At 51.3% G+C, this 22,475-nt stretch overlaps 1 protein-coding gene across 2 annotated transcripts in view; it reads left to right on the top strand.

Moving 5' to 3' along the window:
- The first annotated feature begins 9,328 nt into the window (after nt 1-9,328).
- FAM167A (family with sequence similarity 167 member A) overlaps nt 9,329-22,475 on the top strand; it is a 39,854-nt gene continuing 26,707 nt past the window's right edge. Inside the window, exons 1-2 of one of the 2 annotated variants that reach the window (XM_032855743.1) lie at nt 9,329-9,601; nt 16,329-16,427. The gene's annotated coding sequence lies outside the window, so the exon portion shown is untranslated. Of the gene's footprint in view, nt 9,602-10,394; nt 10,420-16,328; nt 16,428-22,475 lie in introns of those variants that run through there. The other variant, XM_032855744.1, reaches the window with a different exon arrangement.

The raw sequence follows: 22,475 nt of genomic DNA, 5'->3' as shown, positions 1-22,475 counted from the left end.
AAGACACCATCTTTCACCTCACAGGGTGTGGGATCTATGGGAGACACAAACCTCAGGGTGAAGTGTTAGAGTAGCTGTCTGCCTCAGGTGACAGGGAAGCACAGACGAGGGGCAGCAGTTCTGGTTAAAGGAGCGGATATTGGTGGTAGGGAAGAGGGAAACAGAATTAATACATTTAGAGAGCGACTGGAGAACCTATGTATTTTAGGATCTACAAATAGGTACCCCTGACCAGATTTATTAAACAAACATCTCTATTCCCTTCTAACACTTAAGGTAAATCACACAAGTGCAAATAGCCTAGAACCTCATAGTTTGCAAATACGGGATATATTTGCATGAGCATGTTTGTATGTGAGTGGGTTTTAAAAGTCTAATGGTTTTTGGAAGGGGAGGTGAACCATGAGAGACTATGGACTCTGAAAAACAATCTGAGGGTTTTGAAGTGGCGGGGTGGGAGGTTGGGGGAACCAGGTGGTGGGTATTAGGGCACGGATTGCATGGAGCACTGGGTGTGGTGCAAAAACAATGAATACTGTTACGCTGAAAAGAAATAAAAAAAAAAACAAGCAATAAAAAAAAGTCTAATGGTTTTTCTGATGGCAAGAAGTCTTTTGTAAAGATGTAGTTCAGAAGTATGATGATGTTTAAAGTTTGGGTCTTATTTTAAACTTGGCCTCTGACTTCTTCCTTTTGGGTTCCATCTGATTTCTTTTAATCTCTGAGATTGCACAGGCCTGAGTCTTTTGCACAGCTGGACTTCAGGGTAAGAAAGGCCAGTGGGGGAGGGCAGGTTGGGGGGTTGTTGAGAGGATTTTATATAGTAGCTCTAAGCTGCTCTCCTCTCCCTGCTGCCAACAGGTCGTCTGCCCCACCCCACTGGTAAAATTCTGAGAGAACCCAACCTCTTCAGTGCCATGAGCCCAGACATGCAAGGATGCAGAAATGTCCATGTGGGGAATTAGCTCTTGAAATGGAGGTCAGGTTCAAAGGGAACAGAGTGGGTCCTACAGACAGAAGGCATGGTGAGGCTGTCTTGAGGTGGGGGTATACTGTGGCTAAGGCTTAGCTGTACAACCCTTAGTCCCGGACTGACTCAGCCCTTCCTACAACAGACCACCTGGGGCCTACATGGAGCAAGACCTTCATCAGAGGGGTAGGAGGAAGAGTCAGGTTATTAGTTCATTCTGGCTGTGTTGTGTTCACTTGCAGAGGCTCCTGACTCCAAGAGCCCAGGCCACTGAGGAAGAATGTATCCCACCGTCTTAGTTTTTTGGGCTGCTCTAAGAAAATATCACAAGGTGGGTGGCTTCTTAACAACAGAAATACATTTCTCACGGTTTTGGAGGCTGGGAGTCCAAGATCAAGGCAACCATAGATTGGGGGTCCTGGTACGAACCACTTCCTGGTTCGTAGCTGACTGTCTTCTCACTGTGTCCTCACAGGACAAATAGGAAGAGGGAGCTCTCTGGGGTCTCTTTATAACGGTACTAATCTCATTCATGAGGGCTGAACTCTTATGACCTGATTACCTCCCAAGGCCCAACCTTCTAATACCATCACATTGTGGGTCCAGTGCCAATATATGAATTTTGTGGGGACACATGCAGACCCTATCACCTTTTCTTTTCTTCCTTTCTCCTTCTCTTTCTCCTTCTTCTTCTTCCCCTTTCCCTCCCTTTCTCCTTCTCCCTCTCTCTCTCCCTTTTTCTCCTCCCCCCCTCCCTCCCTCCATTCCCCTCTCCCCGACTCTATTTCTCTCTCTCTTACTCTCTCCTTCCTTCTTAGAGGCTTATGACATCATCACAGACAACCATTTTCAACAAGAGGTAATTCTGTTTGCTAAACATTTTGAGCTGATCTTGAAACATGAGCCTGAAAGTGATTTGTCAGGGGGATCCTGAAGAAGTAATTTCTCTGTGTTCAGCAATCTGTCAATCGCACCTTTGTTTCTCCCAGCCCGGAGTTCAGTAAGGAAGCCCATCTCTGTGTGCCTGCCTCTATTCCCTCTCTCTGTCTCCCATCCGGTTCTCTCTGTGAACCAGGAACAGTCCTGGTCATGAGATGCTAGTTGGTAGAATGACAGCTGACCCTGCTGAGGTGGCTTGCCTCATCTCCCACCAGAAGGTGTTCTGAGTCTGGGCGTGGCCCAGCCAGGAGGCATGTTTGCCTGCCCTGTGCTTCATCCTGTTTTCCTGATGTCAGATTCCAAACAGAGCTACCTCATGTTCAAAGAAGACAAACAAGGCAGCTAAGATATTTGGGAGGACTGCCAGCTTGATTGCTTAACATTTGCTCACGCTGTGCGTTAGACTAGAAAGAGCAACAGGCACGCCTCATTTCAGCTAGTACAAGATCGAAGTATCAGTTGGCGCACAGACAACAGAAGAGACATTGTTTCTTGGGTGATTACTCTCTGCCAAACATTATGGCAGACATTTGATAGGTATTAAGTCTAATCTTTGAGATAACCCACGGTGGAAGATACTGGTACCCTCAATGTTAGAGGAGGAACTGAGCCTCTGAAGGGTTAAATATTGGCCCTAAGCAGACCAACAACAAGTGACAGAGCCAGGACGAGGACCAGGGTCCCCAAAGCCTGAACCATGCACCACAATATACCTCCTTTCAACCTCACCAGTCAGGATGGGGCAGAAAAGAAGGCATATATCCCACTTGCTTTAGCACCTGTGGGGGCAGTTGGTTTGAGCTGATGTTAGGAAAGCAGTTACTTATAAGGGGGTTTATGTCTCCAGGTAAGGAGTTCCGTCCTCTGGCTAGAATTCCCAGAAAGGGGCTGAATATGAAGATCCACAGACCAACTTTCCCTAGAATCCCTCCCCAGTGCTCTGTGACCAATGACCAGCACTCTGTTCCCTTCCGTGAGCAGCTCTGGATCTGCCTGGAAAGCCCATGCATATGGTCTAGGTTTTCTTCATGACAGAATGTTTAAGTCCAACCTGTCATCTGAGGGCAACAATGTCTCCTCCTGACACGCACTCCTGGCTGCTGGTACCATCACACATTGGCTGGTGGAAATGAAAAGAATGAAGTCATTAGGAATAGCTGTTGGCTTGGCCACTAGGCGCACCGTTCAGTTTATGAAGCAGCCGGGTATCCATGTGCTCCCTTCCTGAGGGGACAGAGTCCTATGGTAGGTCCTAGACATCTTCATTCTGCCCGTGGCTCTGTGACCACCTCATCACCCACCCAGTCCCCCACCAGTTTAAAGCAGGGCAGAGAACAAGCAGACTCTCCTCTAGGATACGGAGACGCGGCTGTTCATGAGTGCCTCACCTGCTAACTCTGGTCCCGGCCTTTGTCTAGCTGGTTTGGACCCCTTGCTGGCCCAGACATGGGGTATCTGCCAGACCCTCCCGCTTTGCAGTTTCTGGCCCTGCCCCCTGCCACTGCCCAGCATGACAGATGGTGGGGAGTATCATGGAATCGTGGGTCCGAAGACGCCAGAGCTTGAAGCCCTCATTTTGGTGAGAAGGAAACCATCCAAGGCAGGGGGTGGGGGTAAAGTAATTTGACAAATGTCTACATGGTTACAAATCCAACACCGAAGTCTGAATCTCCTGGTTCCTATCCAGAGTTCTTTCCATCATTCAAAGGAACCAGGCTCGTTGGGGGAGATAATACTTAGAAGAATCTAGAAGGCTTTCCCTTGCCCATCAGGGCTGCTTCACTGGCTTCATTAGTGGAGTCATTTCTGGTTTCCTTCAAATGCTATACATGCCCAGGGTGGCTTCCTTCCCATCGTCACTAAGACGTGCCAGTGCTGGGCCTAGAAATATTCTCAGCAGCGTCTTCTAGATCATGATTCTTAGGTGTCTCCACAAGTCAAAAGGACAAACTCTGCAGAAGACACTGTGACTCCATTATGGGGAAGAGAGTGACCCAGAGAGCAGTCGCTCACGTTTGCCTGCGGCGCGCGGCATGCTGGGCGTCTCAGAGTCAACAAGCCAGCCAGCCGGCCTGTAATCGGGCCCACCACTAATGCCAGAGAGGTCCAAGGCAAATGGATAAATGGAGGCCCCCATGTCGTGTGTCTAAATATTTGAGAGTTACAAACCAGGCTAACAAACTGTTGGACAATATTTGTTCTTTCCTCCTGCCTTGACAAATACATCTTTATAACCTCAAAGGCAGATTCTAATTCTGTACCTGTGAATTCCTGGAACAAGGAAGGACAGGAGGAGGAAGGCCTCAGTCCCACCCACCACCCTCCCTTTTTCTCTTATTACATGAGGACCCTTATGCCAAAGCAGGGGGACACCCTAACCCTCTCCCACATTCCGTAGACCAGGAAAGAGGACTGCACAGGCCAAAATGAGGGCAGGAAATTCCTGGGTCCTGGATACTTACAGCTTGGAGTAGAAGGGAAGGTGTGGACCTTGAGTAGGCATGGCCACCTTACCGGAAGGAGGCCCAGAGCAAGGGTCTGTAAAGTGTGGGATCCAGGGTGCCTGGGTGGCTCAGCTAGTTAAGTGTCTGCCTTTGGCTCAGGTCATGATCCTGGAGTCCTGGGGTTGAGCCTCGCAGCGGGGTCCTGCTCAGCGGGAAGGCTGCTTCTCCCTCTCCCTCTGCTCCTCCCCAACTTATGCTCAACTCACTCTCTCTCAAATAAATAAATAAAATCTTTTTAAATACATAAATAAATAAATGGAAGTGTGGAATCCAAGGCAGGTCCTCTTCCCCATTATAAGGACAGTATTATTAAAGGATTTCCATTTTATAGATGAAGTAATTGCAGCTCAGAAAACTCAAGTGACTTTTTACAGGCATACACCAACCAGCAACCAGAAGAGCTAGGACTTGGACCTGAGTCTGCCTGCCTCCAGACACCTGCTGTCCCCCTTCACCATGCTACTTCCCCCATCACCCATCCTCACCCGGGAAATGCTGTGAGCTTCTCCCTGCCATGGGGCTGGACTTCTATGGCCTCTCACCCCCAGTAAAATGGAAACAATCTCTTTAGTGGCCACCCTGCTTCCTGTCTGACCCCCACATCCACTAGGCCTCTCTGAGATATGAAAGCCATGACACACTCCCTTCTTAACTCCCTGCCTTCTGGACCATGTCCAGGGGCCTAATGTGGGCCCATCATACCCTCTTGTAGTCTGCTCAAGTGCATTTCGGTCCTGCACACACTAGTCCCTCTTCTGCCCTCTACCTCAGGCCTCCCCCAAACCTCTCCTAACCAGCTCCCACTTATCCTCCTCATCTGGGCTTAGAGGGCACCCATTGCCTCCCTCACTCCAGTTCTAAGGTCAATGCTTTGTTAATTAACTCCCTGCACTCAGCAGCTGCAGGCATCACGCCCCAATGCCTAGCACCCGGTGACAGAGTGAGCCGCTCACAAATGCTCTTTGAACTAATGAGGTCCCTATAAGAGGGGACGCTACCCCCAACCCCGGTCTCCCTTCTGTGTTCAGCCTGAATTAACCCCTTCTGAGAGATAAGAGCAGAAGAGAGCCATTACTGTTGCGAGATCGGTGCCAAATGACCAACACTTCCTGGATCCTCTTGACACACTGGGCCCCCTGATGGAACAGTCTCCCCTAAAGGCAGCAGGTGGGAGCTAGCGGACTCTGGCCCAGGACTACAAGTCCTAATTGCTCCCTGGGGCAGGAGAGGGTGTCACCACCATACAATCAGGCCAAACAGAAATTTCTTCCTTCCTTCTCTCATTCAGTGAATGGGGACCAAACCTGAATCACCATTGAGGGATACTCAGGAGCCTTAGACAATGGAGTTTGCCCTTGAGTAGCTTAGAAACGCCAGTGGGCACAAATGAGATGAATTTTGATAAAGGTTTGCCATGTGGGAGGGTTGAGCTGGGTATCCTGTGCTCGCCTTGGGAGGAAGGAGAGGCCTTACCAGAGTCTGCCAGGTCCCTCATCTCCTTCAAATCTTTGCTCTAATCTTTGACGAGGTCATCCCTGCCTGCCATGCATGGGTCGAGCACATTGTGGTCACTGAGGCTGCCTGGCCCGTTGCTCACAGGGACTGTAGGATCAGAGGGCAGGAACAGGCTGTGCCCTAGACTCTGGGTCCGACAGTTCTGGGAGCCCTGACACTACTAGCTGTGTGACTCAGAGTAAGTCCCCTAACCTCTCCAGGTGTGGCACCCTTAGAGCTAGGAGGGAGAATGTTTCTTGACCCCTACAGAATTTCTGTAGGAACAAAAAAGACATTGTCCCACTCCTCTTAGGACTGCTAGAAAGGAACCCACTCTGTCACCCGTCAAGAGCTGGGCTCACGTCAGTGAGGCTGCTGTCGGCTAGCATTCGCGCTCACTAACATGCTCCTGACACCCGGGACGGCCATCTCCTAGATCATCATGTCTTGCCCCTGGAAAGTCAAATTGGACAACTGGACCGACCCAAAAGGCAGCCCTAGCACCAGTGTGCTGTCCTACTTACTCCTGCAGGTTTGGCCCAGTGTTCCCTGGTCCACACGGCCAACTGCGGGGAAGAGCCCCCAGATGGCCCCACCACTCTGGGCCATGGGGATCCTCACCCATCACCAGACTCCAGCCAGACCTCACAGCAGCCCCCATAAAAGGCATAAAAGGCTGTAGAAAGTAGGTGACACAGGTACCCCAAACACAAGGCCAGTTTTAGTTTGTAGTGGTGTTTCCTGATGTTGCTACTCACAAAAACTAGTCACTGTAGGAAACACAGAAAATTAATGCAAGTCTATAGAAGGTTTTTAAATCCTGCTAGTCTACCACCCAGAGATAACTGCAGCTCATATATGCATATACCCTCCTAATCTTTTTTTTACCACATATAAAAAAATTAGACATTAGATATTAGAATTAAAGCTTTCATAATGTCTTGTTTACATAGATGTTTGGTATCCCTGCCCTATTTACTTGGCATGAAATCAGTAGCATTTTCCTACATCATCAAATATTTTTTGAAAATATTTGTAGGACTACATACTGCCCTATGCTAGAGGTCTAAACATAACTCATTTGATCGCAGTGTAGGGTTAGATATTAGGCTGAGACTGTTCCAGCAGAAACTTGGTTCCTTCTCCTCTTCTTCACCTTCCTCTCTGACTCTCCCAGTCTTTCATCGCCGACCACCCTCCTGCCCAGGCATATGCCAGGCTGAATGGGAGGCTCAGAGTAAGACCCGATCCCTGCCCCGGCCTGTCCACGTGAAGACAGAAGACAGTGCACTCTTCAGAAAGCAAAACAGGAACCTCATGCCAAGTGAGGGGTTAGGGGGGTAAAGGTTATAGGAGGCGTTTCCAGATGGGGTGGGAAATCTCCAGGAAGAAGACATTGGAGCACTTTCCACACTGGGACCAGAACACACTGGACCAAAGGAGGGCAAATACTCAGAATTCAGCACAGGCCCCTGTGTCCAGGTACACCCCGCCCAAGAAAAGCCTGAGTCCCTGAATCTGGACCAAGCCCCTCTGCCTGCAAACATGGCTCCTGTCCCACTCAGCTGACAGCCTTAGAGGGAGACAGATATTAATCAATCACATAACTTCACAAATGAAGATAAAAATTACAGCTGGTCCAGGAAGGAGAGATAGGTAGTACTATGAGGATATATAACCTGGGGTTCCCTCAGGAGACAGAAATGTGGCCAGCCCCATGTGGAAGGAAGGAGCAGGAGTAGAGAAGGACCCAGAAGAATGACGGTGTGGAAAGCAGAGCAGCAACGCAAGGTGGAATCCAAGGGATGGGCAGAGCCAGACCACGCAGGCCTGATGGGCCATGCTGGTTTCTTATCTTGGGAGGAACGGGAGCTGTTGGAGGGCTTTAAGCAGGGAGCAGCCAAGATCTGATTTCCATTTTGAAGAGTGCTCTGGCTGTGGGAGAGTCACTGGCTCAGGGGCAGGGGCAAGAGTGGGTGCAACACGGACCGGAAGAGGCTGTGCTGGAGCTGGGGCAGGCTGACAGTGACTTGGGCCAGGGTCGTGGCAGAGGGGATGGGAAGAAGTGGAAGGATTGGATCGATATTTCCAGAATCAAGTTTGAGTCAATAATGTGATTATTTTTTTCAAAGAAATCCCCATTGAAGTACACTTGTGAGCTAGAAACATTAACCTGTTAGCAAAAAGAGGTGCTCACATTAGCAGGATGTCTCCTTAGACAAAGTCCCTGGGCAGACATCCTAGTGAAGGCAGAAAGGAAGGAAGTGGGACAGGCCCCAGACGGGGAGTTGCGGTGAGGGACAGGGCACCAGGGGGCAGCACAAGGGGCTCAGTCTACTAGAGCTGCCCTCTGAACCGGGACAAGTCACTTCGCAGTCCCACAGCTCACTGCGTACATCTGCTCATCCGGAAAACAACACCTGCTCTGCACCCACCCTCGCTCCCTGTTGTTGTCAGGATGGCAGATTAGATCATTTCAAAGGATCCTGCCAACCTCAAGTGTCTTAGGAAAGGATCTTGGCCATGTCCCAGGCTGCCCTAAAAATGAAGTGAACTTCCAGTAATCACCCCTGGGGTCAGAGGTTCCAGGAGAAAGTGGAGCCCTTGAGCTCTGGACCGGAGTCCTGGGTGTCCAGGCAGGACTGAGGCTGAAGGCCAGGAGAGGGCAGCCCTGGCTGGGTCCAGGATGACTTGTAGGTTCCTGCAGCTGTAGGCGCTGGTACAGCACGGACTGGACCTTTTAATGTAACTATCTCCAGTGGTTGACACAGCACAGAGAAGTCCATGCGGGGAAGGCATCCCGTGATTTGTGGGGAAAACACATGCTCTGGGGGCAGGCCCCTGTGAAGCACTCCCAGCTCCTCTGGGAGACAGATCTGGAAAAAGTCTGTTTCCACTTAACCTCTGGTTTCTGCGGAGTCTCTCTGAACCTCAGTTTCCTCATCTGTAAGCTGAAAATGCCCACATCTCCCTGCAGAGGCGCTGGGATGGTGGGGCATATATTAGGCACTCCGTAATGGGACGAGCTGCTGCAAATTTGAACTCAAGCCCCCTGTGAATGGGGTGTCGGATCTGGGCTCGCGCACACGCGCTGCAAGGTCGTTCTTTTCCCCCTCCATGCAGACAAATTGCTGACAGTGGCAAAGCCACGTTGCCATGCTTGGGGGTGGGGGAGACTGCTTTGGTTTGGATTTAATAAAATTTTTTAAAAAGGGGATATTTGGGTTTGGTTTCGTCTAGGATTTGGCAAATGTGTGTGATTTGCTTCTCCTTGTGGCTGGGCGGCGGCTCCGGTTCGGGTCCTGGTGGGAAAGAGCAACTAGGGGGCTTTAGGACCCGGCTGCCCGTCGGCTGGACCCCGAGGTCCCAGGTCCCAGGTCCCGGGAGCGGCCGGTAGACAGGCTTGAATGAGAGGCTGGCGGAGACCGGACTGAAACCGCTCAGGGTGGAATAGCTCCGCCGTCGCCAGGCAACCGCCCTGACGCAACGCAAAAAAAAAAAAAAAAAAAAAAAAAAAAAGTCCCTTAAAAAAAAGAATAGTGCTGAGAATTCACGGGAGCAGAGAGAAAGGGAGGCAGAAGCCAGCTCAGCCCAGAGGCCGGAGCCAGAGGCTGCGGCGCCCGGAGCCCACGTCCCGAGAAGAAGGCTGGGGCTAGGTGACTCCCTTGGAAAGGGCCTTGGAGCGCCTCGGAAGGTGGGTTCGCGACCGGGGCGAGACGTTCCCAGGACTGGGGTTGGAGCTGGGTGCCCCGCTGAGGGTGGTGCGGCTGTGGCCCAAAGGCGGCTGCAGGGGAGGGGGCTTGGGGTCGCAGCTCCCTAGAGCAGGCACAGGCAGAGAGCAGTCTGGTGGGGCGGGGGACGGGGTGGGGGGGGGGAGTGGCTGGCGAGCACGGATCCCAACGCACCCTGGAGTGAACACCCCGCAACCCTCGCTCAGGAGAGCGAGATCCTGCCTCACCGTCCCTGGGGGCTCACTTGTCTCATGGGGAATGGGACAGCCTGCTGGACTCTCTCCCACATCCTTGCTGTCCCCTTCCATGGCTAAGATCTTGATGGAGATTTGGGGTACACTGAGAGGGAGGAGCCCCACTCAGTCCCTCCAGGTCTATTCCCAGACTGTTTGTCGTCTCTAAGGCCACCCTATCCCCTCCAACCTACTTCAGGCACAGTGACATCAAGGTCCTGCCCCAAGGAAGCAATCCCTAACTCAGAAGAAGTGACCCAGGGCACTTGGGCCCTGGGTGTTCTGAAGGGCTGAGGCCAGTGTGATCAGAGGGAACTGTACCGCCCAAAGGGCCCCAGGGGAAGGAGCAGGTCAGCCTTGAGACTGCCCCCTCACCCCACCCCAGGGTTCACTAAGAGAAGGCAGGAAGGTCTGTGGTCCTTGACTTGGGCACAGGTGTCTCCCTCTACCATGTCAGGTTGGATGTTCTGCTTTTAAAATAATCCCTTATTGTCTGTGTCTGGTTTTCATTCTCTGTGGCATGTGGTTCCTCCTGAGAAGGTCCGAAGGTAGACTGATTCTGGGTTGGTGGGTCATGACCTCCTCTTAAACTCACAGGCACGTTCTCCCAGATTAAGTTGCCATCAACTCCCAGCCATTCCTGGTGAATCCCAGGTGGGATGAGCTCAGGTCACCATCAACAGCAGAATCCCCTAAGTGCCTAAGGAAGCCAGGGCTCCAAAGCAGCTTCCCTTCTGATGCCCCAGAGATGGTCCTGCCGCCCACCAGGCAAGGGGTGGAGAGGGGAGAGTGCTGTCCCTCTGTGAGAGTGCTGTCCAGGAAGAGCGAGGTGGCCATGGCGCCTCTAGCCTGACCACGACCGCTCGTTTCTGCTAGTCTGTTTTTAAGAGGTTTGGTAGAGCAGCCATGAGCTGTGCTTAGAGTGGATAAAGATGACAGCTCTTTTCTAAGTACATTTACCAAGCAGGCACTGCTTGAGAACCCTTGTCATCCTTTGGTCATTTTATTCTCACAATAGCCCCCAGAGGGGACACTATATCCCCATTTTGCTGATGGGACTCCAAGAGACTAGGTAACTCTGTATGGCTCAGGTAGCTAGTGAAAGAGCAGGGAGAGTCAGCCTCATGTGCCTGACTCGTAAGACAGTGCTCTCAAAGGAAGACTGCTTTAGGAGATCCAAGGGAAGAGGTCCAGAGAGGAGGAGAAAACCAGTTGCACCCAGAGAAAATGAGAGCTCTGTGGCAGGGCTTATCCTGTGTCCGGGGACTGTGCGTTACCATCCTGAGGGACCCCGTGCAGACAGGAAATCCACCTCTTGCGTCAGGAACCTGAAAGGCTCTGCAGTCGGACTGGCTTGCTTCAACCACACTTGTCTCAAGTGTAAAGAAGGGCTCTCCCTCACCACCTTCTCTTCCCTGCCCACCAGACATCCCCAACTTTTCAGGCACTTGTTTCTCTCTTGTCCTCCCAAATACATGCATGGATTTGCACAAGATGAATAGTCCCATTTCCTTATCTACCAGCTTGGCCTCCCTCCAAAACAAGACTCTGATGGGGAAGTAAATTAAGGCAGTGCCTAACTGTTTGCTGAGAGAGACCCACAGAGCCCCAGGCCAAAGGCGGGGAGAAACTGCTTGTTAGGCTCCTCACACACTCGGGTGGTTTTCTCTAGGTAAATTTTGCTAGTGGAAAGCTCCTGTGGTCCCACACGAGCATCTGGAATTTTCAGACCCCTCTGGGAGCTATGCTGTAACTGGCCATGGCTCTTTGCTTGACTGGGATGTTGAGCTGCTTGCAAAGCTGGAAGATGAATAATAAGCTGACCAGTTTGCTCCCTGGTTTATAGAATAAGGTTGAGGGAGTTCTTACTAATTGGAAATCTCCTAGGATTAGCCTGGATGGCTCTCAATACACAAATGTACCCTGGGACGTGGATTGGGGTGAGGAGAAAGGAAGGAAAAGGCAAATTCTGAAGCAGTGGTCAGGCTGACCTCGGAAGGTGTGAGGCAGGGCTACAGAGAGGGTGGGAGCAGGGAGAATGAGATGGGAGGTGGGAAAGGGGTTTAGTCGGGAACTTGGCAATCACCCTGTAGAGTTTGGGCTGCCCTAGAGGGTGGACTTGCCAACATGAGTTTGGAAGGCTGCAAATGTCAGCTTTTCCATGGTTAGGACAGTTGCCCTGGTGTGTGAAAGCCCAGAACTTCCCCCGCCCCAATTCTCTCTGGAGAAGTTGGGAGAGAAAGGAAAGAAAAGGAGAAGGAAGGTGGGCAGGAGGAGAGATTAGAGGCTTGCACTCCCCACACCATCTGCTTTCCTTCTGAATGCTCTCCGACCCCCTACCCTAAGCATGGAACAGGCTTACCCAGGAACCAGGAAAAGTCCTTAGGGAAGGGAGTGCATAGGGCAACAGCCCATCTCCTTGTGGGCACTGCCCAGTCCAGGGAAGGTTCTCATCCTTAGGGGTAGAGAAGTAACGACTCTCCGGCATCAGGGGCCTCCTCCCCACAGGCCCCTGCCCAGCAACCTTTACAGAGCCCTGGGAAGGGGCCAGGGTTCAGCTTATCCAGGGGTATAGCCTGAGCTCCATTTCTTCAAGATAATCTTTCCAGTATGGCCAGAAATTCACCCCCCGAACCTGCCCCCCACACACCCAGAATCTGATCTAATTGTGGGAGCTAGTAATGGGTCCCAAAAGACTTCCTCATATATCTTGTCCCTTAAGACCTCGAAGGGAAGGCCCAGCTCAGAGCTCCTTTTCCGGCTACATAATGGGCCCAGACAGTGACCTTCATTGTGGCCACAGTTTCAAGGCTTACTGAAGGCCGAGTAGCATTTCCTCATTCCAGGAAACCAACAGAGCCTCTGAGTGAACTGGGCACTTCAGCCCCGGAAGCCAGCTGGGGAACTCTCAGGGTGATGATTACCCAGGTCCTGGATCGGGATCCTTGCCTGGGAGGCCTCTCAGGGCCCTGACTCTCCCCCTCCCTTCACCCCCACAATGTGAAAGGAAAATGACACTACCTCCTTAGCCCGGTGAGCATTGACATATCCGGTGCCCTGGGGACACTGAGATTCTATTAACTGACTTAAGTCATAACTCTAGGGTTTGGCTGGGTTGGTTTTTGTTTATTTGTTGGATGGCAACCCCTGCGAGGAAGGTAAAGGCGAACCTCGTTAGCAGGTTGGATGAAAGCAAGCCTCAGACCACATTGTGCCGTATATGTAGACATTTTTTTTTTAAGATTTTATTTACTTATTTGACAGACAGAGATCACAAGTAGGCAGAGAGGCAGGCAGAGTGAGAGGGGGAAGCAGGCTCCCCGCTGAGCAGAGAGCCTGATACGGGACTCGATCCCAGGACCCTGGGGTCATGACCTGAGCCGAAGGCAGAGGCTTTAACCCACTGAGCCACCCAGGCACTCCTGTAGACATTTTTTTAAGAAAGATTTTATTTATTTATTTGAGAGAGAGAGAGCACAAGCAGGGGGAGCAGCAGAGAGCGAGGGAGAAGCAGTCTCCCCACTGAGCTCAGAGCCTGACATGAGGTTCAATCCCAGGACCTGGAGATTACAACCTGAGCTGAAGGCAGACGCTTAGCCAACTGAGCCAACCAGGCATTCCCCTATGTAGACACTTTAAAAAAAAAAAAAGATTTTTATTTATTTCACAGATAGAGAGACAGTGAGAGAGGGAACACAGGCAGGGAGAGTGGGAGTGGGAGAAGCAGGCTCCCCGCAGAGCAGAACGCCCGATGTGCGGCTGGATCCCAGGACCCTGGGATCATGACCTGAGCCAAAGGCAAATGCTTAATGACTGAGCCACCCAGGTGCCACTATAGACATTTTTTGAACAACTATTTGCACACAGGTCCAGCAGAATTCATGCAACTTGTTCTTTGGACTGGGTGAGGTCACAGCCATCTGTCCCATTAGGTGTCCTGACCACACCGCCCCTGAGAGCTCACTAGATCCCTTCACCCTGCCTTTCCAGGTCAAGATGTCTCAAGTAATTTTCACCAACCACATATCTTGAATACCTCTGTTTTCACCGAGGAAACTGCATTTCTAACATTTACTCTGTTAATTATCAAATGCCCGGTGTGGAGCAGAGAGAAGGACAGCCAGAGCACCTACCAGAGTCCCCCTGGAGCGTAGACCCTCTGCCTGAGGCGGCTGGCCAGGAGGGGGGAGTCCTAATCACCATGTGCCCTTGTTGCAGCTAGCTTAATGAAACCACACAGAAGGGTTTTAAGATCAATTATAGACACCGTGTGACAGATAAAGCAATGGTCTTGCCCTCAAGGAGTGTGGAGTCTGATCAGGGTTGCAGGATAAGAAAGACCATTCAAGCAGCCCAGAGTACTGAGCTGACAGGAGAGTGATGTTCCGAGCATTCTGAAGCACACAGACGTATGTGAGCTCACTTGAATGGTTTGGCAGCCGTTCTGCCCTTTGATAGGACAAGGAGAGGCCTAGCTAAGTGTTGTCATGGATGGGGGGGGGACAGTCCTACTAGTGACTAGTAGACTAGTCAGACTAGTGACTAGTGACGTGACTAAGAATTCACGTACCCTCTAGTTCATTGGGACCTTCCAAAGCTTTGAAGTAGGTTCCAGTATGAACCCCATTTCATGGATGGGGAACTTGAGGCCTAGAGGGTTAAATCAATTACCCAATGTGGTAGAATTAGTAAGTGTTGGGACTGGGCTATCAGCCCCTGTCCCCCAACACTCAGCCCTGCCCCATCCCTAACCTGCCCTATCTGTTTCTCCCAGTACGGAGTCCTACCCTCTGTGAGGTATGGACTTGGCAGCTCAGCAGCCCAGCCGCTCAAGCTGACACGAGCGGGGAGCAAAGTCACACATCCCACTTTCTGTTTTGCCAGAGCCAGCTGTTCCCTCCAGAGCCCAGTGTGGGTGCTGTCCTGCCCTCAAGTTAGCTGCAGGCTAGACACTGCTAGGTAGCCTCAGTCCAGCCTGGAATCACCCCTGCCCCCCATCCCCAGCTCCCGAGGACGGGCCCTGCCCAAACACAGGGAAATGCTAAGGGCCCTTCAGTTCCTGGAGAGGTCCACACGCCCAAACGGAGTATGAAAGTGAAGTGATTTGCACAGGCCCAGAGCACACCACGAAACTTCTTAGGAAGTCCTTGCTAAACCATGAGACTTTGGAACTTGTAATGCAGAGCAAAATAGAAAGCCTGTCATCAAAACAAATTCCTATTTGAGCTGAACTTTGTCGATTCTGCTTATTTGAAGTTGAAGCCAATTATCCTGGATCTGGAAACTCCTAAATCAGTCTTGTGTGGGGGCTGAGACACATCCCCGTCTGGAGACACTTTGGTGGGCCACACCCCACAGGGGACGACGGGCACCCCAGCGCCCTTAGTGGTGAAATGGCACCCTGAGTTTCAGTCAGCTGTGAAATGTTCCCTACTTTGATAGCCAGAACACTGGCTTGAACTGTGTCCTACTTTGATCTCTGCGAATTGCTTTAAAGGCCACTTTGTCTCTGCTTTCTACCCCTTAATCCCCAATACCATGGCCTTTGGCCAGAAAAGTGCTGTGGTCACAGGCAGCAGTGGGCTGGAGCAGCAACAGGCTGCCTCAGCCCCCTCCTGGGCGTCTCTGCCTCCATCATCTCTCCCTGGAGGAGGGCCCCCAGCTTCAGACTCCGCATTTCCCATGGCTCCTTCCCCCCTCTCCCTTCCCTGCACCTCCCCCTCCCTAGCCCTCCCCACCAGAGGACTTGAGGATTCTCAGGCACCTTTATCCCTGCTTGTCAGAGCAGAGCAGCCCTTTCCCAGGACCTCACAGACTTGGAGGGGACACTGTGGCCTCGACCCCGGGGTGGCCCAGCAGCCCCCTCCCTGCAGCAGCCCTGTGCTTTCTTCTCTCCTTTCCCTGAGGCCATAAATTAGATCTGCAGGTCTGAGGAGCCCAGGAGCCCGGGCCTCTCCCCACAGCAACAGGGAAGCACAAGTCTTTCTTGGTGATTTTGTGGGCACCTTCTTTCACTGGGCAAAATGATAGGAAAGGTTTCCACGTTCCCAGCCCTGTGTGTGGCAGGAGGCCTGTGTGTCTGCTCTGAGCTGCCGGGAGCAGAGCCCATCAATTATTCAGCATGGGCTGAGCACTTTGAATGTGCAAAGGTCTGAACAAGTGTTTTTTTATAGAATCTTGCCTCACAGTATCCCAGTGAGATGAAGCAAGGCTTCCCGGTATTATAGACAGTAAAAGCTCAACATGGAGTCAGAAGAGGAATCCGAGCCCAGACAACCCCACTAACAAAGCTGTGTGACCCCAGGCCAGTCTCGAGACATCTCTGGTTTGCAGTTTGTCTGTGGTTGAACTCTCAGGAAGGGCTCTCTGGCCCAGACCATAGTGTGTGGGGAAAAACTTGTGAACTTTTGTGTAGAGGGTGATTTCAAAATCATTGTGATTGTTCTCATTATTCCAGGTATGGAAACAGCAGCTCTCAATGATAAGTGGAGGTACAACCATTAGCACAGGACACCGGAAACCGAGCTTCACGGGGAGACCCCCCGGGGGAGTGTGGGTAAGTGGGTTCCTCTGCCCCCCTGTTCTCATAGCTCATGGACATGGCGACCACCCACCACCTGCTGTGGTCTAGACTCTGCGCATGTCAAGGTGGAGGAAGTGTGGAGGCCGCTGTGCCCAAACTGCGCATTTTGCAGGGGAGAAGCAAAAGCCCTGAGAGGGGAAATGAGTCACCTCCGTCGCTCAGGATGGGACAGGGTCCCTGGAGCTGACTCTCAGACTAGGGGCTCTTTTCTCTCCGACCCTGGGCTGGGTTTGTCCAAAATGGCTGTCTCCTTCCCGCTTACCAGCATCGGGGCTGGGACCCTGGCTGGGAGGCTGCCTGGGTGGCCTGGAGCAGGAAGTCCAGGGGAGTTAGGAACCCAGCCCACTGAGCCTCCCTGCACCTCCTGGGATCCCCAACTGGGCCTCAGCCCATCAGCTCATCCTCCCGTGCCTACAGCCTCAGGTCTGGGCATCCCAGCTGCCCCTGGAACTGACCTAGGAGCCACCAGGCCCCCAACAGCAACACCACGGTCAAAAGAAATCGGTTCTGTCTCCCCTACCAGACACGTCACTCACATTCCAGAAAGTCATGTGACTTGTCCAGGCGGGTGTCATAGTCATGAATGGCAGAACTTTCCTAAGGCTCAGGTCCCCTCACTTGCCAGGCCCTGCCCTGGGAGACAGGCTCTAGCCTAGGAGAGAGGCCCTCATGCTGTTTGGCTTACCAGTATCAACAGAAGGGGACATCAGTCTAGCTGTTTGGGTCTCATCCTCCTCAACTGCCCAGATCAATTTTATAGGAAAATGAAGTATTACCAAAGGACTATTTAAATGGCATTATTTTCCCCTGGGATTCCTAAGAACCTGGGCTTTAAAACACTGAAACACTATAAAGCATGTGTTCCTGTTACTTTTCTACAAATGAGGCCAGTGGGGACGTGGTCACAGTGGTGGAGTTGGGAAAATTTGGGCTCAGATGGGAGTTTCTTTGCTCACCTGTGTATGACCTGTCAGGCAGGGAAACTCTAGATACTCTTCCTACCTCAGGGCCATTTCAAGGGTTCAACTAGACGTTTGCACAGTGCCTCGCCCATGGTAGCCACTAGAAAATGGTTTTCTTCCCCTCTTCCTCTTGATTCTAGGAATTTGTATTTTTATTTCTGTATTTAGTCAGAGAGGAAATAGCCATTCATGTATTTCTTTTATTTATACCAAAAATAGGTGTTAAAATTGAACTGGTGGTACCAAACCAGCAGCCATAAGAAGTATGGGGAGGAATTGGAATCAGATTGTGCCTAGACAGATCCCACAGTCAGTACAGGGAGGTGACTCAGGCCCCTTTATTGACAGGGGACAGAAGTGCAGCTTAAATTAGCTCAAGCAAAGGAGAGAATGTATTAGTGCATAGGAGTGGGAATTTCTGTCTTTGGACACTGTTGGGTCCAATGGCTCTGAGGATGTTGACATTTCTCTGTCTCTGCCTCTCTTTTGGTTCTCCTCCCTAAAGTCTTACTCCTTTCTCAGTGCAAATGAATTTTCTCCGTGAGGCTGAGAAAGATGCACCCTGGAAACTCCAGCTGAATAGCCACCCTGTTTCTTCAAATGCCTGTATTTAAATCCCATGAACATATACAGACTGGCCCTGCTTGGCCTTCCACACATCCATTGGCTGAGTAAGGGCTAGAATGAATGTCTTAGTCTGGGTCACATGAGCATCCCTGGGGTGAGGGTGATGGGCAGGGAGCTAGGACTCACAGTCCCTTCCAAATACTGAAATGACACTGGGATAGGCCCCACAGAAGGGACGCTGAAGACACCCATCCACCTACCAGCTACATCTTAATGTAACTCATGGGGCCCAAGGAGAGAAATGGCAAATACCCAGACTAGTTGGTGCAGAAAAGTGCTAAAAAAATTTTCTTAGGGGAAGAAGCAATTGGTTGCATTCAGAAAGAACACAGAAGGTTCTAGAATGAGGTGGTGTTTGGCTCAAAGACCTGGTCATGTTCAAACATGAGGTTATGGAGCAAGGATAAGACATCAGGTTGAGGCCAGCCCCCCAAGCCACCCTGCTTCCCAGCTCAGACTTGTTCTGATGCCTGCTGGGAGGAGGCATCCAGGCAGCAAATAGATGACCTCCAGGAAGTGGGAAATGAAGGGTTCTTCTGCGGGGGCAGCATTCGGCCCCTGCAGGTGAGCTGTCCTCTGAGGGTTGTAGATCATGGGGGCGGGGGGACAGGCATTTGAGGAAGATCCCATCGACATGCACAACACTGGTACCGTCCCCCTTCCCTTATTTTCATCCCCCTCTGCACACCCAGAGCTCACATGCAACAGTATAAACACACACACACACACACACACACACACACACACACACACAATGTCCCAGCACAGTTCACCCCCACCAGGGTCCAGTCTCTGCAACATGTCATTCCTCCATCATCTCAGGAGCTCCCTCCCATCACCAGCTCAGACCAAGACATGGAATAAAGATGAGCTATGTAGGTCCAGACCAGCGGGTGTCCCCTCCTGCTTCTGTCACCATGGCAACCTCTGACAGGAGAGAAAACCTGCTTTCTGGCAGCTCCTCAAAGCTCCCTGGCTCCTTTGGGCAGCTCTGTAGGGCGCAGGGCTGTGTCCCTCAGCCTCTCAGCCCGGGTCATAGGCACTCCTGCCAATGGCCAGTGTAGAGCACACACTAGAAATTCACAGCCTGCGTGGGCCACCGCCGGAGGTCAGGCCTGAAACATCAACTCTACCCCCAACCCTCCATTTAAGATAAGCATGGGGGGTTATAATTAAACCTGGCTGGAAAAGCCTGCCTTGTCAAAGCTCTGCCTCCACGCCACAGACCTACTGACCCCTCACTGGAAAACAAAACAAAACAAAAAAAACAAAAAAAAAAAATTAGCTGCTTTAGAATAGGAAAGAAAAAAATTCAGGTGTGAGTTGTTGTGGCCTGAGCTGCCCTGAATTTAAGTTTATAAGATGCATGATGGTCCGCCAAGCCCTTTCCCTTCACTCTGTCTTATCATCCTCTTTATAGCTCTGCAGCGTGGACACTGCAACAGCCCCACTTTCAAAATGGGGGCCCTTTGATTCTCAGCTGGAGGGGCCCCATCTGCCTCTCAGGGGCGTGTGGAAATGTGGGGAGGGGAGAGTTTTTTGGTTGGCATGCTGTTTTAGGACACTGCTGAGCCCTCAGGGGTCGATTCTGTCTCTCCAAATGAACTATACATCCTCCTCCCCTTCCAGTCAGGGCTCTCGGTCTAAGCAACAGGAAACAGTGTTGCTGTAAGGAGTTCACAGAATTGGTGGGCGGTAGAGACCCAAGGGAGAAAACAGGCAGAACTAAGGCAGCTCCAGAAAACAAAGAGTGGGATGCAAGACCCTGTGAATTAAATGGCTTGTCTGAGACAGACTCCGTGGGGTGCTAGGTTTTTACTCACAATATACCCCCAAAATACTTCTGACACCAGATGTGTGATTTTTCCACACCAAACAGCCCTCCCGTTCTCTGCGGGCACCAGCTGGGTGTCCTACAATCTCCCTTAATTTGGACACCATCGAGCCAAGGACAGTGTCAGACCCCGGAAGGGAAGCGTTCCGTCTCGCAGACTGTCTCTGCTTCCCATGCCAACTACAAGTCCCGATTATTACGCATACTTCTCACCTACCGGCTGTACATTGGGAATTGCCCACAACCCCCTCCTCCGAGTCACTAGTTTGATAGAATGGTTCACAAGACTCAGGGAAGCATTTACTTGCTTTCACCTGCCAATTAAGGGGTACATAAGGCAACGTGGGAGGAAGGGGTACAGAACTCACATGCCCTCTCCAGGTGTGTCACCCTCCCAGAATTACCGTGTGTGCACAAACCCAGAAGCATTCTGAACCCCTTCAGGTAGGGTTGTTATGGAGGCTCATTACATAGACATGATTGATTAAATCATTAGCTATCTGCCATTGACTCAATCTCCAGGCCTTTCCCCCCACCTCCCAAGGCAGGGGCGGGGCTGAAAGTTCCAACCTTCTCATCACAGAGTGGGCTTTCCCTTTCCATGAGTCCCCTCATTAACAAAAACTCCAGTGCAGTTAAAAGGACACTCTTTTCACCTCTCTGGCTCTAGGGGTCTTTCAAGAACTAAGGACAAGGGCACCTGAGTGGCTGAGTCCATTACGCGTCTACCTTCAGCTTAGGTCATGATTCCGGGGTCCTGGGATTGAGTCCCGCATTGGGCTCCCTACTCAGCGGGGAGCCTGCTTCTTCCTCTGCCCCTCATACCACTCCTGCTCTCTCTCTCTCACAAAAAAGCAAATAAAATCTTAAAAGCAACAACAACAAAAATCTAAGGACTAAACCCAGACGTTACAACAAGAAATATTCTCATCGCTCCCTCATTCTCATGGCATCACTTAGAATATGCCAAGGGTTTCAGGAGTTCTGTATCCGAACTTGGGGATGGAAACCAAATATAATTCCTTGTTACATATCATGTCCTCCCACAGTCCCTTACAGGGATGACCAGGCTGAGATAACGCCCCCTCCCCTGCACTTCACATCTGCCTCCAAGGCCCATGTGACCACAAATGAATCCTAACCATTTAGCTTCTGGGCCTCATGCACACCACATTTTTTTTAAATAAAGATTTTATTTATTTATTTGACAGAGAGAGATATTACAAGTCGGGGGCGGGGGAGCAGCAGCAGAGGGAGAGGGAGAAGCAGGGGCTCCATCCCAGCATCCTGGAATCATGACCTGAGCTGGAGGCAGATGTTTAACTTACTGAGTCACCCATGCTCCCCACACCCCACATTGGCTAAGCTCAAGTCCCATGCTCTCACCTGGGTGTCAGGGCATGGGATGGCAAGGAGGGAGGATCTGATCCTCTCTGCTCAGAAGAGAGGTACCCAGCCTGTCGTCCAACACAAGATGAAGAGCCCCCTGAAAGCAGTATATGATAAACAAACAGGACAAATACCCACAAATACCCACTGTGTTATTTTATATTCTTTGGCCAACACATGCTTATGTTGGTTATAAATGTCAGAAACACAGTTTCTCCCTGTGCTGAGCACGATGGCCCCCAGGAACCCCAGGTCAGCATGGAACATGGCTGGTTTCTGGATAATTCTGGTACAGAAACCTAGGGGGACTCTGATTGGCCCAGCTGGGGTCGTGTGACCACCTACTCAGGACAGAGAAGGCATGCCCGTCTTGAAAGGTTTTCAGGGTTCTCGTCTCACTGAGTCAAAGAATGAGTCTTGCAGGCACAAAAGGGTGAAGTGAAGTGAAAGTTTATTCAGTGAAGATGAAAACAGAAAGGAAAGAAAAAAAGCTCCCTAAAGTGAGAGGGAACTTGAATAGGGACCCCTGAGGGCTTTTATGGTCTGTCTTTTATAGAACACTGACCAGGGAACTTGAATCTTCTTGATGTCACCCCTGATAGCACCATGATTGCTTCTCCTTTGACTGTCTCATCTCTGCTGTTAAGACAAATGAGGTGGCATGGTTATGTTCCCTTATCTCTGGTTCTGTTACGCCTCAGCATTTCTGGGATTTTTGGTGAGCCTGATCACCTGGCCCCCTGTCTCTCCTTACCTAGCCCCACCTGTCCCTTACTTAACAGGAAGCACACAGAGAAATGCTCTTTCCGGAAGAGGGAAAGGACAAGGGGTGCAAATTACCTCACAACGCTGGACACAGAGGAGATCCTTCAGCTATACCTGTGATGCTGGATTGCCCTGAGTGCCCCCTCTCTGTCCTGGCTCTTGAAGCAGGATGAGATTCTTCCTGTCTTCCTAGCGCCTGACAGCCTGGGACTCTGAGGTTGGAACAGGTCTCGTAAGGACAGGTGGGGAAGGGACCAGGTCCCCTCTGCTTCTGTGAGCCTGTCCAGACTGGCTCAGACTAAGGGAGCACAGGCCACGGGGCATGGGGTGGGGGCCCCCGGGGGGAATCTGTTCTCTTTGATTGTTCATGCCACAGACGTTTAGAGAGAGCAGTGTGGGGCTAAGTGCTACGTGGTCCAGGCTGCAAAGCCTGGTTCTCACCCT

Source organism: Lontra canadensis, unplaced genomic scaffold (assembly GCF_010015895.1).
Source record: "Lontra canadensis isolate GAN:19392208 unplaced genomic scaffold, GSC_riverotter_1.0 scaffold10, whole genome shotgun sequence".
NCBI classification, from domain to species: domain Eukaryota; kingdom Metazoa; phylum Chordata; class Mammalia; order Carnivora; family Mustelidae; genus Lontra; species Lontra canadensis.
This window is presented reverse-complemented; position numbering and strand designations above follow the sequence as displayed.